We start from the raw sequence: 14,994 nt of genomic DNA, 5'->3' as shown, positions 1-14,994 counted from the left end.
ATTTGTGATTAAAGGTAGACTGATTACCACATGCTTGTGTGTTTAAGTGCAGTTGCTGTTGGAATCTTGTTGTGCTGTAAGTTGAGTGTTTTTGACATTAGCTAACTCTAATTAAAGTGATACTTAACACATCAACATGGTTTTTTGGTTCTCATTAGGTAGAGTGGGTTGTCCATTAACTGAAGGGTTGGCGGTTGAATCCCGCTCTGTCCTAGTCATGTGCTGTTGTGTCCTTGGGCAAGACACTTCACCCTCTTTGCCTCCAGTGCTGCTACTCACACTGGTGTTTGAATGCGTGTGAATGTTCGGCGTGGTTTGAGGGGCTGTAGGTGCGAATTGGCAGCCACACTTCTGTCAGCGACATGTGTAGTTTACCACCCTGTATTTTAAAAATAATATTTACTGAGATAAAAGAGAAAACCACTTTTGAGATAAACACATTTTTATATTTTTTTAATATTATTTTTTATACAAAAATCTGCATGTAACACGATAAAAGGACACAAAAATGACATGCTACTATTTTTTTAAAGATCTGTTTAGGTCCTCTCATAGGAAACATTTTGGGAATTTAGCTAATTATGCAAGGCAGAGTGTTTCATAAAAATGGCTGCCGTTGCAAAATCAGTCGCGATTTATTTGTGTTCAAATGGGCAGGTTGCACATGTAACGCCAGTGGACACGATGCATTGCACACGAAACCTGGAATGAGACTGAGATTCATGAAAAACCACTAGGATCATCAAATTTAACAGTGTCTTTATTTATAGCGGTATATTAGACCATTTCAAACGATATTTTCAAGATCAAATGCACTGACACCTAGGTAGCTTTTCATGTCCCAATTTTGGTCCTATTTTTGGCCCCGATATTTGATTAAAAATTCATAAATTTTGGGGTGGCTCATAGCAAGAGGATAATTTTTTTTTTTTTTTTTTTTTGTATTTATCTGAAGTCATCATTAGATACATTTTGGATGGAAATATGTCCAAATTTCACTTTTGTTGGGTACCAAAATTAACCCAATTTCATAGAAACACCTATTTACAAATATACCGTACACATTATGAAGAATATTAGAATTTATTTGGCATAAATAACTAGAATTGTATACAAAGTCTCTCAAAAAGTGAAAAATAATGTGAAAATAGTGATGGAGAAATGATGTTTCCACCTGCTTGAACCATCACCGTTTTGCGAAATGATTGCAGTTAGTTCAAGTAATTGCGATACGACGATTATGGTGTAATTATGACAGACTTATATAGTAGCATCTGAGGTACATTGACACCATACACTAGACTGTTAAACTTTTTCATGGCAGACGATTTGACAGTAATGACTTTCTAGATAGATAGAATCAAGAATAAGTTGAATAAAAAAACAGATGATACATTTTAGGCAAGTTTATCATGAGTCATAGTTCCTTTTCTGCAGCTCAATGGCCAAGGCGAATTCTGCTCCAGTCACTTGAAAACAGTACTTGAAAACAGTTGTAGATCTCCTGCTGCAACTGTGATAGGTCTCTTTAGTCACAGCCGCTGCATTTCACAACATCCATTAGGGAACTCTGGGATCTGTCCAAAAACAACTCAGCACCTCCTTAAAGTGCTGAAACTAGTGTAAATGTGCACATCAGACTTTTCCCAAAGAGCTCCACACAGCAACAGTAGGTGATATTTTAATTATCGCTCTCACCTTGAGCTGTTGTTAAAGTCTGTAATTGATGAACTTCACCTTTGTTTGTTTCTGCAGACGGAAAGATCCTAATTAGATCTTAATGATGTGAATGAAACCTCAGCTACGCTTATCAATCAAACCCCCCTCAAACAATGGAAATATCTTAAAAAAGGGGACATAAAACTCAGAATATTTACATAGAATTCAGGCATTACCAAGAGCAGCTCGAGTGGTCTGTTTTAACCATTAGCCATTAGCTTTTAGACATCGTCATTATCCAGTATCATCCATTAGTTTTAAGCTCTTAGCCTACTTGCATTATTTAGCTTCTCCTCACACACTGGAAATGACTGAACCGTCAGCCTTCACTGAAGTAATGTTACTGGTCAGCAAATGTTCTGGCTGTGAAAGATCTGTGTATTGGCAAGCAACCACAAAGAAATACCCCATATATTTTGCATGTTAAAGTGCTTGATGTTACCGTTAATTGGACTGAATATGTTTTCTGTTCGTTTACAGGGGCTATATATAGTATTTCTACCTCCAAATATTAAAATATTGATCTCAAATTATCATGGGTAGGGTATGAGTGTATGAGTGTGAAAATAAAGAACTATGGCATATGACTAAAGATAAGTAAAGGTGAATTTTACTTTATGCCTGTTTTTTTTTTTTCTTTCTTTTGTTTGTGGTGTTTATTTCCAGCTGCTGGATAACAAAACATAATGAGTGAAGGTAAAGTGTTTGTATTCTTAAAGGGTCTGTATGTACTATTTTCCTTCCAAATGTCAGAAAATGACCTGAAATTATCACTAAAGTGTTCACAATAAAGAGAAGTTATGACACATATGCTACTGTGACCATGCTGTGAGAATAAAGGCATTTTAATGCTTAAAGAGAGTGCCTTGGAATTTTCTTCCTGTTTGTCATCTACTTTATGAATCACTTTTTCCAAAGAGCACCTCAAACAAACTTTTTTTTTGGGGGGGGGGGGTCCTAGAAGCATTCCTTCCCATGATTTTCTGTGTTGGATTGTGCAGATATGAACTGAACTTATTGCCACCGATTAGCCAGGGGATTTATGTGACCACTAGAGGAAGTAGTGCAGTGTTTTTCAACTTTGGGGTCGCCTGGAATTCAAATGGGGTCACCTGAAATTTCTAGTAATTGATAAAAAAAAAAAAAAAACTTACTATTAAAAATTATATGGTGTGTTGAGAGAGACAATCCCAATACATAAAAGACATGACAACCTGTGTGTCTGAAACTGCAGCACTGTGGTTCTGTTTATCTTTCAAATGTTCATTGTGGTTGGTTTCAGATGCTGTAGCTCTTTCATAATTCATAGTTTGAGTTCTTGTTTGTTCAGTATTAATTATCAGCCTTATAAATCCAAGCTGGACTGACTGTACATATCCTGACCAAGGAAAATAAAATTCTCCCTTTGTGCAGTAATCTACACCTAGCTTTTCTGCCTCCGTCCATATATATACATTATATAGACTAAATGTCGTCTAAAATTAATGTTTATTTGCAACATAGTATAGCAAACTATTACATGATCGAAAAGAAATTAATTCTAGCAACAAAAAAAATTTTTAAAAATGTCTGTTTTGAATGTTTGCGGTCATCAGAAATCTGTGATGTTAAAATGGGGTCACCAGCCAAAAAAGGTTGGGAACCACTGGAGTAGTGAGTCACTGTTGGTGATGCTTTCGTCAGTGGCCCGTGGTGTTAGTTTTCTTCACCACGGGCCATTGACGAAAGCATCACAAAGTGACCCGATGGGATGAGAACCACAAGGAAACCAATTTTAGAGTCAAAGAAAGTGATAAAGTGATAAAAGCTAGAAGCACTGTTGTTGTTTTCTCCACTGGACACAGCTTTAAATGAAAAGAAGGGAGTTTGATGATGAAATGGCAGCGTTTTCTCGACTTGGGTGGGTTTGATTAAGACACTCATGAAGGTATAAAGTTATTATGTAATGTTATTATCTTTGCTAAGTTACCATATGTTTATCCACGATTCAGACTAAACCAGTGTTTTTCAACCTTGGGGTTGCCTGGAATTCAAATGGGGCCACCTGAAATTTCTAGTAATTGATATAAATTTTAAAAAAAAGCGTACTAATAGAAAATCTGTGGTGAGTTGAGAGAGACAATCACAATCTATAAAAGACAAACTCTGAAGCTGAAACTGCAGCACTGTGGTTCTGTTTGTCTTTCAAATGTTCATCGTGGTCGGTTTCAGATGGTGCAGCTCTTTCATAATTCATAGTTTGAGTTCTTGTTTGTTCAGTATTAATTGTCAGCCTTGTAAATCCAAGCTGGACTGACTGTACATATCCTGACCAAGTAAAATAAATTCTCCCTTTGTGCAGTAATCTACACCTGGCTTTTCTGCCTCCGTCCATAATAATATACATTATATACTAAATGTCATCTAAAATTAATGTTTATTTGCAACATAGTATAGCAAACTATTACATGATCAAAAACAAATTTATTTTAACAAAAAAAACTGTCTTTGTTTTGAATGACTGGGGTCGGCAGAAATTTGTGATGTTAAAATGGGGTCACGAGCCAAAAAAGTTTGGAAACCACTGGACTAAACTGTGACAGTTCTGCCCAACACAACTGTTTTACTGTGGCTGTTTTCTGTCTAAAAAACAGAGCTCAGCTAAGAGAGCTATAATGCAAACTATCAGCTGATGTAGCATGGGAAGATTATAAGATTATTTTGAATGACTGTCAAAATGAGCTGCTACGAGTTTTAGGTTGAAGAAAACTCTCTGATACCATAATACAGATGTGTGTAAACAAGGAGCTTTATACTTTATTCAGTGTGTGATACAATCTGTATATACGTACATACCGTTGATTCATTGGTGGTTTTGGGTGTGTGTGTGTGTGTGTGTTCTGTTAGAAGACTCCCTCCAGCTGATAAGAGTTTGGAATATCAACACTACACAAAACCCTTTAAAGCATCTAAATTCGTGAACAGTGACACATTGCAGTCGTATGCCTTTGACTTCTGAGCTGAGTGTATCACCATGATTAGTTTAGCTGCAGGAATTGTTCTGTTCAGGAGGAGATTGTGTTTTGGTCATTGAATCCAAACATATAAACACCCCACCATTCAACTGCTGCAAAAAAAAAATTGCATTACTGTTCATAGATGGAGGCATGAACTTGGCTTAGAAATAGAAATGAGGCTGTTTGCAGGAACCTCGTCTGCTTGCTCTGGTGATTTATTAAGACAGAATAAATGAAAGAAGTGTTTCCAGGCGTTTCTCCCCACTCTTGCGAAAGAAAAAAGCTTCTATTAGGCAGCATGTGGCTTATATTAGATTATTAGAATTACCAGTGAGTGGATTTTCCTTTTGCATATTGAAGGAAAACTCTGCTCTAAATACTTCCACTCTATTAAAACAGCTCTCTGTGATAATATCTCTTTCTCCTGGAGCTAACTGGTGATGTTTGAGAGGGGAAAACGGGCGCTGCTTTTTAGGTTTTCATTAAAAAGAACTCTGATCCATCATTTTGCAAAGAGGTCAGAGATGCAGTAGAGATATCAATTTCACAGTAACTTCAGTAGTTCGTCGTCTTTCTTCTCACTTGAGGGAGACCGGTTGTGGTCAAAATGGTGTCTTGTCTGTCTGGAAACTGAATAATAAAGTGCCGTGAACAAAAGACTAGAGTGTGCATATTTTCAGGATTACCTCAAGGCCCTGGATGAGGGTTTTCTTTGCATGATTCGGGACCTTCGTTACATTACGGAGGTGTACCAAATGAATACATGTAGCCTATGTGAAGAACGCCAACACTCTGGAAGCAGGGTGGCCACAAGTAGAACCCATGTGCAGGGTTTCCTCTATATACATTCAGCGGTGGCGTATTCCCTGTATTTTCTTGTTGTATCTGAAGAAAACAGAATGGGAAATAAATAATACAGTGGGGCAAAAAAGTATTTAGTCAGCCACTGATTTTGCAAGTTCTCCTGCTTAGAAAGATGAGAGGGTCTGTAATTTTCATCAGAAGTACACTTCAACCATGAGAGACAAAATGAGAAAAAAATCCAGGAAATCACGTTGTAGGATTTTTAAAGAACTCATTTGTAAATTATGGTGGAAAATAAGTATTTGGACAATAACAAAAGTTCAACTCAATACTTTGTAACATAACCTTTGTCTGCAATGACAGAGGTCAAACGTTTCCTGTAAGTCTTCACCAGGTTTGCACACACTGTAGCTGGTATTTTGGCCTATTCCTCCTGTAGATCTCTTCTAGAGCAGTGATGTTTTGGGGCTATCGCTGAGCAACACGGACTTTCAACTCCCTCCACAAATTTTCTGTGGGGTTAAGGTCTGGAGACTGGCTAGGCCACTCCAGGACCTTGAAATGCTTTTTATGGAGCCACTCTTTCGTTGCCTGAGCGATGTGTTTGGGATCATAGTCATGCTGGAAGACCCAGCCATGTTCCATCTTCAATGCTCTCACTGATGGAAGGAGGTTTTGGCTGAAAATCTCACCATACATGGCCCTGTTCATTCTTCCCTTAACACGGATCAGTCGTCTTGTCCCCTTTGCAGAAAAATAGCCCCAAAGCATGAGGTTTCCACCCCCATGCTTCACAGTAGGTATGGTGTTCTTGGGATGCAACTCAGCATTCTTCTTCCTCCAAACACAATGAGTTGAGTTTTTACCAAAAAGTTCTATTTGGTTTCATCTGACCACATGATATTTTCCCACTCCTCTTCTGGATCATCCATATGCTCTTTGGCAAACTTCAGACGGGCCTGGACATGTACTGGCTTAAGCAGGGGGACACACCTGGCGCTGCAGGATTTGAGCCCCTCTTGGCGTAGTGTGTTACTGATGGGAGCCTTTGTTACTTTGGTCCCAGCTCTCTGCAGGTCATTCATCAGGTCCCTCCGTGTAGTTCTGGGATTTTGCTCACCATTCTCATGATCATTTTGACCCCACGGGATGAGATCTTGCGTGGGGCCCCAGATTGAGGGAGATTATCAATGGTCTTGTATGTCTTCCATTTTCTTACAATTGCTCCCACAGTGGATTTATTCACACCAGCCTGCTTGCCTATTGTAGATTCACTCCTCCCAGCCTGGTGCAGGTCTACAGTTTTCTTCCTGGTGTCCTTCAACAGCTCTTTGGTCTTGGCCATGGTTGAGTTTGGACTCTTGACTGTTTGAGGCTGTGGACAGGTGTCTTTTATACAGATAACCAGTTCAAACAGGTGCCATTAATACAGGTAACGAGTGGAGGACAGAAGAGCTTCTTAAAGAAGTTGTTACAGGTCTGTGAGAGCCAGAAATCTTCCTTGTTTGTGGGTGACCAAATACTTTTTTTCCACCATAATTTAAAAATAAATTCTTTAAAAATCCTACAGTGTTCATTTTGATATGTCATTGGCTACTTTGTTTTTGCATTCCACCAGAGGAATTACAGGAAAGTGACATATATTTATTTAGAATACTGCAGGCAAAAAAGCCATCACCAAATACTGGCTTAAAAAGGACCCTCCCTCAATTTCCTTGGTAATAAAAATTGTTAACCAAATCCATTTAATGGAAATGATGACATACAATCTCCGCCTACAACAGCATAAGGGTGTAAAGCACTGGGAAAAAAACGGGACTTTTTCATTCAATCTGTGGACAGTAAACAGTACGTAAATGTCTGAATGTACCTGTGACTGTTTCTGCTTGTTTTGTATTTTATATTAAAACAATAAAAAATAAAGTAAAAAAAAATCCTACAATGTGATTTCCTGGATTTTTTTTTTTTTTCTCATTTTGTCTCTCATAGTTGAAGTGTACCTCTGATGAAAATTACAGACCTCTCTCATCTTTCTAAGTAGGAGAACTTGCAAAATCAGTGGCTAACTAAATACTTTTTTACTCTACTGTATGCTCATTTCAACCCTGCAAAAACAACAATTCTTAAGGTGGCCTAAGACTTTTGCACAGAACTGTCTATTTTTTAGTTGTGATCCTAGATTTATATCTCCCTTGATATTAGTTTCATCCTTATAACTAATGTACAACTTCTTCATTTACCTACACATATGATCTGACTGAAAACTCACCTGTTTGCTCATTACAAAAAAGTAACTAACATAGCAAATCGTAAATATATCATTTGTTTGCAGTGAAAAGCAAAAACAAATGTCAAATGCAATAAACTGTGCAGGTGAGACAAAAATCACCAAGAGGTTTAGAAATTAAGAAGACAATAACCAAGAAGACACAAATGAGTGCAAAAAGAAGAAAAATAGAATCAATTTATGTTAAATGTTTTTGGAGTATGTATGGATGTGAAAGCGAGATTTGATAAGAATGGTAATTGGCTACACTTGTTTTGTTTTTTAGTCATTTAGTAACACTCAATCCAATGTGTCTTTCACGATAGCCATTTAACTCCTGACTCACATAAACAGTGTTGTTGTTTTGTTAATATTAGGAAGTATGTGATAAAGAGGCAATGCCCTGAGGTATTACTCCTGTTTCTTAGTATAGAAGGTTGCTATGTGAGCTGTTTTTTTTTTTGTTTTTTTTTTTAAATATCTTTTTATTTCACAAAAGAAAATCATTCAGAAACAGTACAAACTTAGTGATACTGGGCCTTACATTTTGCAATTCTCCTTTGTGCACTCTTTCCACCCCCCACCCCTAAAGGAATAAAACAGCTAAAAACTGAAAAGTAACAGACCAACAACATAAAAGTCTAAATATAAATGATTAAAAAAAAAAAATTAGTAATAATAGTAGTAACAACAAGTGTCCAGAGAACACAAACCTCCGCCAAGCACCCCGAACAGTGTGCATGTGTGGATTGACTGTTTCTTTTTAAATTTAACAGTTTCAAGGTTGTTCCATACAGCAGAAAAAGTAGAAGCTTAGTACCAGTCATGTGTATGTCAAATTAGATTAAGTTCCAATCAATATTTGTTGAGTTATAATGAAAAATGTGTCGTAAGTGGGATTTTCAGTGTTAAATGTAAATGTCCACAGAGTCCACATTCCACAGTGTATGTGGACAATTTTGTGCCAGATAAAAGATATTGTTATAAGGTACAGGTGTATCAAATTGGAGGCTAATTGGAGTCGTTTTGAATTTTTTATGAATTTTCGAAAATTACTCAATGATGACAGATAGGAAAATTGTAGATTTTGTGACCTAGCTGTGACCTTGAGCTCTGGCCTACTTGGCCCAAAATTTAATGGGTTGGTCCCGGGCCGAGGCCTATCTGTGGGTACAATTTGGTAAAGATGGTTGTAATAGTTTTCCCATAAAGTTGCTAACAAACAAACAAACACTCAAACAAACCAACACACAAAGCAAAGTAATCACAATACCTCCTAGCAGAGGTAATAATAGGGGTAGCAACATAAGCATAATCATAGTGATGCATACTGTAGTATAAATGATAGTACAGGGTGGGGAAGCAAAATTTACAATGAACATTTAGTTGTTTTTTCTCAGCAGGCACTACGTCAATTGTTTTGAAACCAAACATATATTGATGTCATAATCATACCTAACACTATTATCCATACCTTTTCAGAAACTTTTGCCCATATGAGTAATCAGGAAAGCAAATGTCAAAGAGTGTGTGATTTGCTGAATGCACTCGTCACACCAACGGAGATTTCAAAAATAGTTGGAGTGTCCATAAAGACTGTTTATAATGGAAAGAAGAGAATGACTATGAGCAAAACTATTACGAGAAAGTCTGGAAGATACTATTAAAGAGAATGGGAGAAGTTGTCACCCGAATATTGAGGAACACTTGCGCAAGTTTCAGGAAGTGTGTGAAGGCAGTTATTGAGAGGGAAGGAGGACACATAGAATAAAAACGTTTTCTATTATGTAATTTTCTTGTGGCAAATAAATTGTCATGACTTTCAATAAACTAATTGGTCATACACCGTCTTTCAATCCCTGCCTCAAAATATTGTACATTTTGCTTCCCCACCCTGTAGTGAGAGAATATGTGGGCTTTTTTTATGCTGAAGTTGACTATATACATTGGTAAATTGATAATTTAGCATTGACTGTATTTTTTTGTCCGCGTTCCAGCTCGCTCAGGATGAAGGCAGCCCGGTGCGAGGCTTCGGTGTGGTGGAGTACGAGAGCGCAGAGCAGGCGGAGGCCGTTCTGACAGAGATGGACCGAACGCCGGTGGGGGGGCAGGTGGTCCGACTGTCACTCTGCTCCCCCCCCACCTCAGGGAGAAGCACCCTGGCCGCACTCATCGCCGCCCAGGGTATGGTGAGTACGCCCGAGAAGCACAGCACACGTCCTCATACGACAAACACATAACACACATACCGTCTGAGCTTAAATGTCAACTACCAGACGCTATCGTAAACATTTTGACCTCCGAGTGCATCAGGTTATGTCACTGTGAATTTAATGAATCCTCTGAGAGGCGTAATAGTTCACCAGCCACTTATTTAAATGTTAGAGGAGTGTGTGAGTGCAGATACTGTACAGTGTGTCCCTGGGGTCCTCAAGTGCCCTCTTCTCTTCCTATTTGTGCCAGTTGTTATGTTAAAATAGACCTGCGGCACCTCCACAGGTTTACTTTAAAGCTGGAGCTATCTGTAGAGAATGATTTTTAATTTTTTTTCTTACATCAATCCCATGTACAAAGAGGAAAAAGTACTTGTGTCATGAACTTGGAATCCTCTCATAACATGTGATTTAATAAAAAGTTTTTTGGATTACAGTCAGGTCCATAAGTATGTGGAACGTGCACAAATAATTTTGCCTCTGCACACCATAGTGGATCTGAAAGGATGGTTTAACACTAATACCCTTTTACCCTTTAGGAAATACAACAATTTTAATGATCAAAGACCTAGAACTATTTTTGTGGCAACTTCAAAGTAATTTTTTCTCTACAGTTAACTTTTCCACAGTGATTTATCAATTTTTTTCTTGTATTGTCCTCTACATGTCATTATTCCTTAGTCTTATTCCTACATCTCATATATTGTATATATCGCAAATTATTGTTTTGTCACTATCGATTGTAAGTGCTTTTTTTTAATGTGTTATGTTTTGTCTTGTCAGAAACTGTGTGTTATGCTGCTTGGCCAGGTCACTCTTGAAAAAGAGATTTGCAATCTCAATGAGGCGTTTTTACCTGGTTAAATAAAGGAGATATATTTAATTTACTGAGCATGTAGATAGTCATAAAAGCGCAGAGCAAATTCAAAGGTTATTCTATCAAAATGGACAAAACTGAAGAATAAGTGACTTTTTCGGCAAAATATATAATTAACTGAACACAAAATATGAGTGCACAACTACTGTCGTTTGTCAAACTACATGGATTTTATTGATGAATCTATGGTGCAGGACATGATGGTGTTTCCATGTTCAGTACAGACCCAAAAAAGACGCAACTGATGTTGCTGAAAATCTAAGAAACTATTTTACCTGAGTTAATTAAATGTATTGACAGAATCAGTGGTTCACAAGTTTTTAAATATTTTAGATCAGATGCTTTTGGGCACCGACTGTGTAAAACATTTAGGTTTAGGTTTAGGATAGTTTATTTCAGACACAGACATAATACAAAACATATGAAACAAAAATAATAATAATAATAACAATAATAATAATAATAATAATAAACAATACACAAATAAAAAAATCAAACAATAGAAAAATAATCATGAAAACAATACACAAAAAATCAAATAATAGAAAAAAAAAAAAAGAACAACATTAGATCAGATTAGATTAGATCAGATTAGATAGAACTTTATTGATCTTTTGGGTAGGAAACTCAGGAAATTGAGGTTCCGAAAGCAGCACAACACCAAATATATAGACAGCAAATGCCATAAGAAAAAAAGCTATATAATAACTATAAAAAAAAAAAAGTTGTGAAAAATTGTAACAAAGGAATAAACAAAGTCCCCATCTTCTGAGGTTCAAAAGTTACTGGACAATTGACTGACAAGCAACTTCCTGTCCAGATGTGCCTATTGCCTGGTTATTCAGTGACAAATTAATAACATAAATGGTCGGGGGTTGATTCTGAACACTGAATTTGCATTTGGCTGCTGGAATTCCCAATATGAGTCCAAACAGGTGTCAATGCATGTGAGGGAAACTGTCATTCAGCTAAAAAAAAAAAAAGCAAAAATAAATCTATCAGAGCGAGTGAAAACTTCAGGAGTGTTAAAATCAACAGTTTGTTTTTTTAAAAAGGAAGGAGGCGGCTAAAGTCCACGCTTCAATCACATCTTAATTGCTTCATTTCACATCCACTGTGGTGGTGTCGAGAGGCAAAATGACAAAATTAGTGTCACTGTTCAAATACAGGGTGGGGAAGCAAAATTTACAATGAACATTTAGTTGTTTTTCTCAGCAGGCACTACGTCAGTTGTTTTGAAACCAAACATATATTGATGTCATAATCATACCTAACACTATTATCCATACCTTTTCAGAAACTTTTGCCCATATGAGTAATCAGGAAAGCAAACGTCAAAGAGTGTGTGATTTGCTGAATGCACTCGTCACACCAAAGGAGATTTCAAAAATAGTTGGAGTGTCCATAAAGACTGTTTATAATGGAAAGAAGAGAATGACTATGAGCAAAACTATTATGAGAAAGTCTGGAAGTGGAGGAAGCAACAAAAAACATACAAGCTTTTATTAAAGCTCTCAAATCCAAAATCCTAAAGGATCCAACCAAATCCATGAGAAAAATGGCAATTGAACTTGAGGTAGACAACAAGACCATTAGAAATGCAGTAAAATATGATTTGAAGATTTAAATTCTCATGACTTTCAAAACTAATTGGTCATACACTGTCTTTCAATCCCTGCCTGAAAATATTGTAAATGTTGCTTCCCCACCCTGTATATGTGGACCTGACTGTACTGTTAATAAAACTCCTGCTAAATGTTCAGCACCTACCGTATCTGGAAGATATTAAATTCTGAATTCTGTATATTTTGGCCACAAGAAACAGTAAGCAAAGCCTGTAAGTGATCAGAGGTGACATTAACAACTTTCCACCCACGGAAACTTAGAAGCCACAGGTGATTAGTGAGCTGAAAGTGTGTGTGTTACCAAAGGCCAGAACAGATGCAACACCTGATTGCAGCAATTATAGCAGAGTTTGGGATGCACGGAAAAGCATCTGGCATGACAAAGTAAAACGGAGAAGAGTAAGAGGGGTAGTGATGTACGGTGGTTTGTGTGTGTGTGCATCGAGGATCTCTGTGCTGGATTTGCTGCTTGTGTGTGAAGTGCTTATTATATGCAAATGTACCTGAAGGACGTGACATGGAGCCATTTGCTGTTACATACAGTAAATGCATGGCAGTGTTCGCTCATTGTTAGTCCGTGAAGCGGCATCTGAATCCACCGATCGATGACCTGGTTCAGACTCTAATGCAGGAGGAAAATCTTTTAAAACTTACATTTTAAAACATATTCCTGTGACGTGACTTCATGAAACACCATTAAGATTTTTTTTTAAGGCTGTCAAAATTAACGCATTAACACAGATTAATCATAATGATGGATTAATCTGATTAAAAATTTTAATGCAATTAACCCATCTGTTGTGCAGAATGACTCTGAATGTCTCTGGAAACACATTTTGGTCAGTTTGTCCAAGTAGAGTTATCGTCATGCATGTGCAAATGAGCAGTTGATCTGGTGATGACAGGCAACAGAACCAATGGAAGACGCTAAACAGCACGTTAGTCCTCTCGATGGGAAATTGATGAGCCACTTTGGGGAGGCAGGGCTCGTGACTGCGACTGAATTACGGTCGCATGCGCCTGAGAATTTCGGTAGTGCGACTGTTTTTGAGATTACGATCGCACGGTGCGCCAATAAAAAAATGAGCAAAATTAATACGTGCGCCTAGAATAATGGCTGCAGAAGTAACTCGTCAGCTGAAAATAAACAAGCTCCACGCCCCGCTGACTGAAGCGGAAAATCTAGTCCCCGCCCCTCGCGTGCGCAGGCGGCATAAACAAAGGGATCAAATAACTCCACCGACGTTTGAAACAATCTCCTGACTTCAGGTGTGGTGTAGACCACAGTGACTAAGGGTACGTTTACACGGCAACACTCCGCAAAGATTTCTCCTTTGCGTTATAAAATCATTCCGCGTTAAGACGCCGCCGCTATGATAACGATCTGCGTTAACATGAGTCCGCGAGGACGGCTGAATACGCTGTAGTGGCCATGCCAGACCAGTAGCTGGCGATGTAGAGCTGTAGTGAAACAGTGGTGGTAAAACAGGCGCCTGCGCACAAACAATTTCCGGTTTAGACAGCCTTTAAATGAGGAGAAGAAGAAGAGGAGGAGGCGGACAACACTATTTACAAACAACAATGGCGAGTGGTCGTACAAAGACGCAGGACTTCTTTGTCTGGACAGACGAGCTGAGCACAGTTAGCAGCACGTATGTTGTTCTGAAACCGGCCATTGTTGTTGTGGTTGTTCCTTCTTTTTCTGCAGCTTTATTGTGTCATAGAGGCTGGCAAACCAGCTTGGAGGCGCATTACCGCCACCAACTGGCCCGGAGTGGGTTAACTGGCGGTTCTTGGCTGCGCGCGCATGCGGTGACGTCATATTTTACCCCGGAACTCCGACTCGCGTTAACACGGAGCTGGAATGCGGAGCGTATCGATAACGTTCCACCCTGGACCCTGGTATCAAAAGTTTCCGGATTCAGGCACTCTAGGCACCGTTTCCATGTTAACAGAAGGCTAATCCGCGATGAAATCTTCCCGGAGTCGACTGAAGCCGACGCCGTGTAAACGGCCCCTAAGGGCCTTTAGGCCATGAAATAAAAAAGTTGGTTGTTGCAAATAATGGTGTGATTCGTCTTTCTTCTCCAAGAACCAACTAAAGTATATACCACACATTGACAATTGTTTTGCACCTGTGTCAATGTAAGCTTTTTCTTTCATACTCTATTCAAATACTTTATTCTAGGTTGTTAACATTGCTTAAATACATATAGGAATATTACTTGGTATGGCCAAGAGTTTTGCTTGTTCTCCAAATTTTTTATATAATAGTGGTGCGCCTAGATTTTAGCCTGTGCTCCTAACTTTTTAGGGTTAGGAGCACAGTGCTCCTAGGTCAAAAGTTAATTTTGAGCCCTGGGAGGTCTCAAACATGCAGTTCATGCAAGAAAACCCAAAATCTTAAAGGAACTGAAGGTGTTTTGTCAAGAAGAATGGGCAGCTTTACCATCTGAGAAAATAAAGAGCCTCATCCATAACTACCACAAAAGAC

General features: G+C 38.2%; 1 pseudogene; it reads left to right on the top strand.

Moving 5' to 3' along the window:
- Positions 1-14,994, top strand: part of LOC115418291 (ribonucleoprotein PTB-binding 2-like) — a 250,586-nt pseudogene that overhangs the window by 198,371 nt on the left and 37,221 nt on the right.

The sequence above is a fragment of the Sphaeramia orbicularis genome, chromosome 4 (assembly GCF_902148855.1).
Source record: "Sphaeramia orbicularis chromosome 4, fSphaOr1.1, whole genome shotgun sequence".
Taxonomy (NCBI): domain Eukaryota; kingdom Metazoa; phylum Chordata; class Actinopteri; order Kurtiformes; family Apogonidae; genus Sphaeramia; species Sphaeramia orbicularis.
This window is presented reverse-complemented; position numbering and strand designations above follow the sequence as displayed.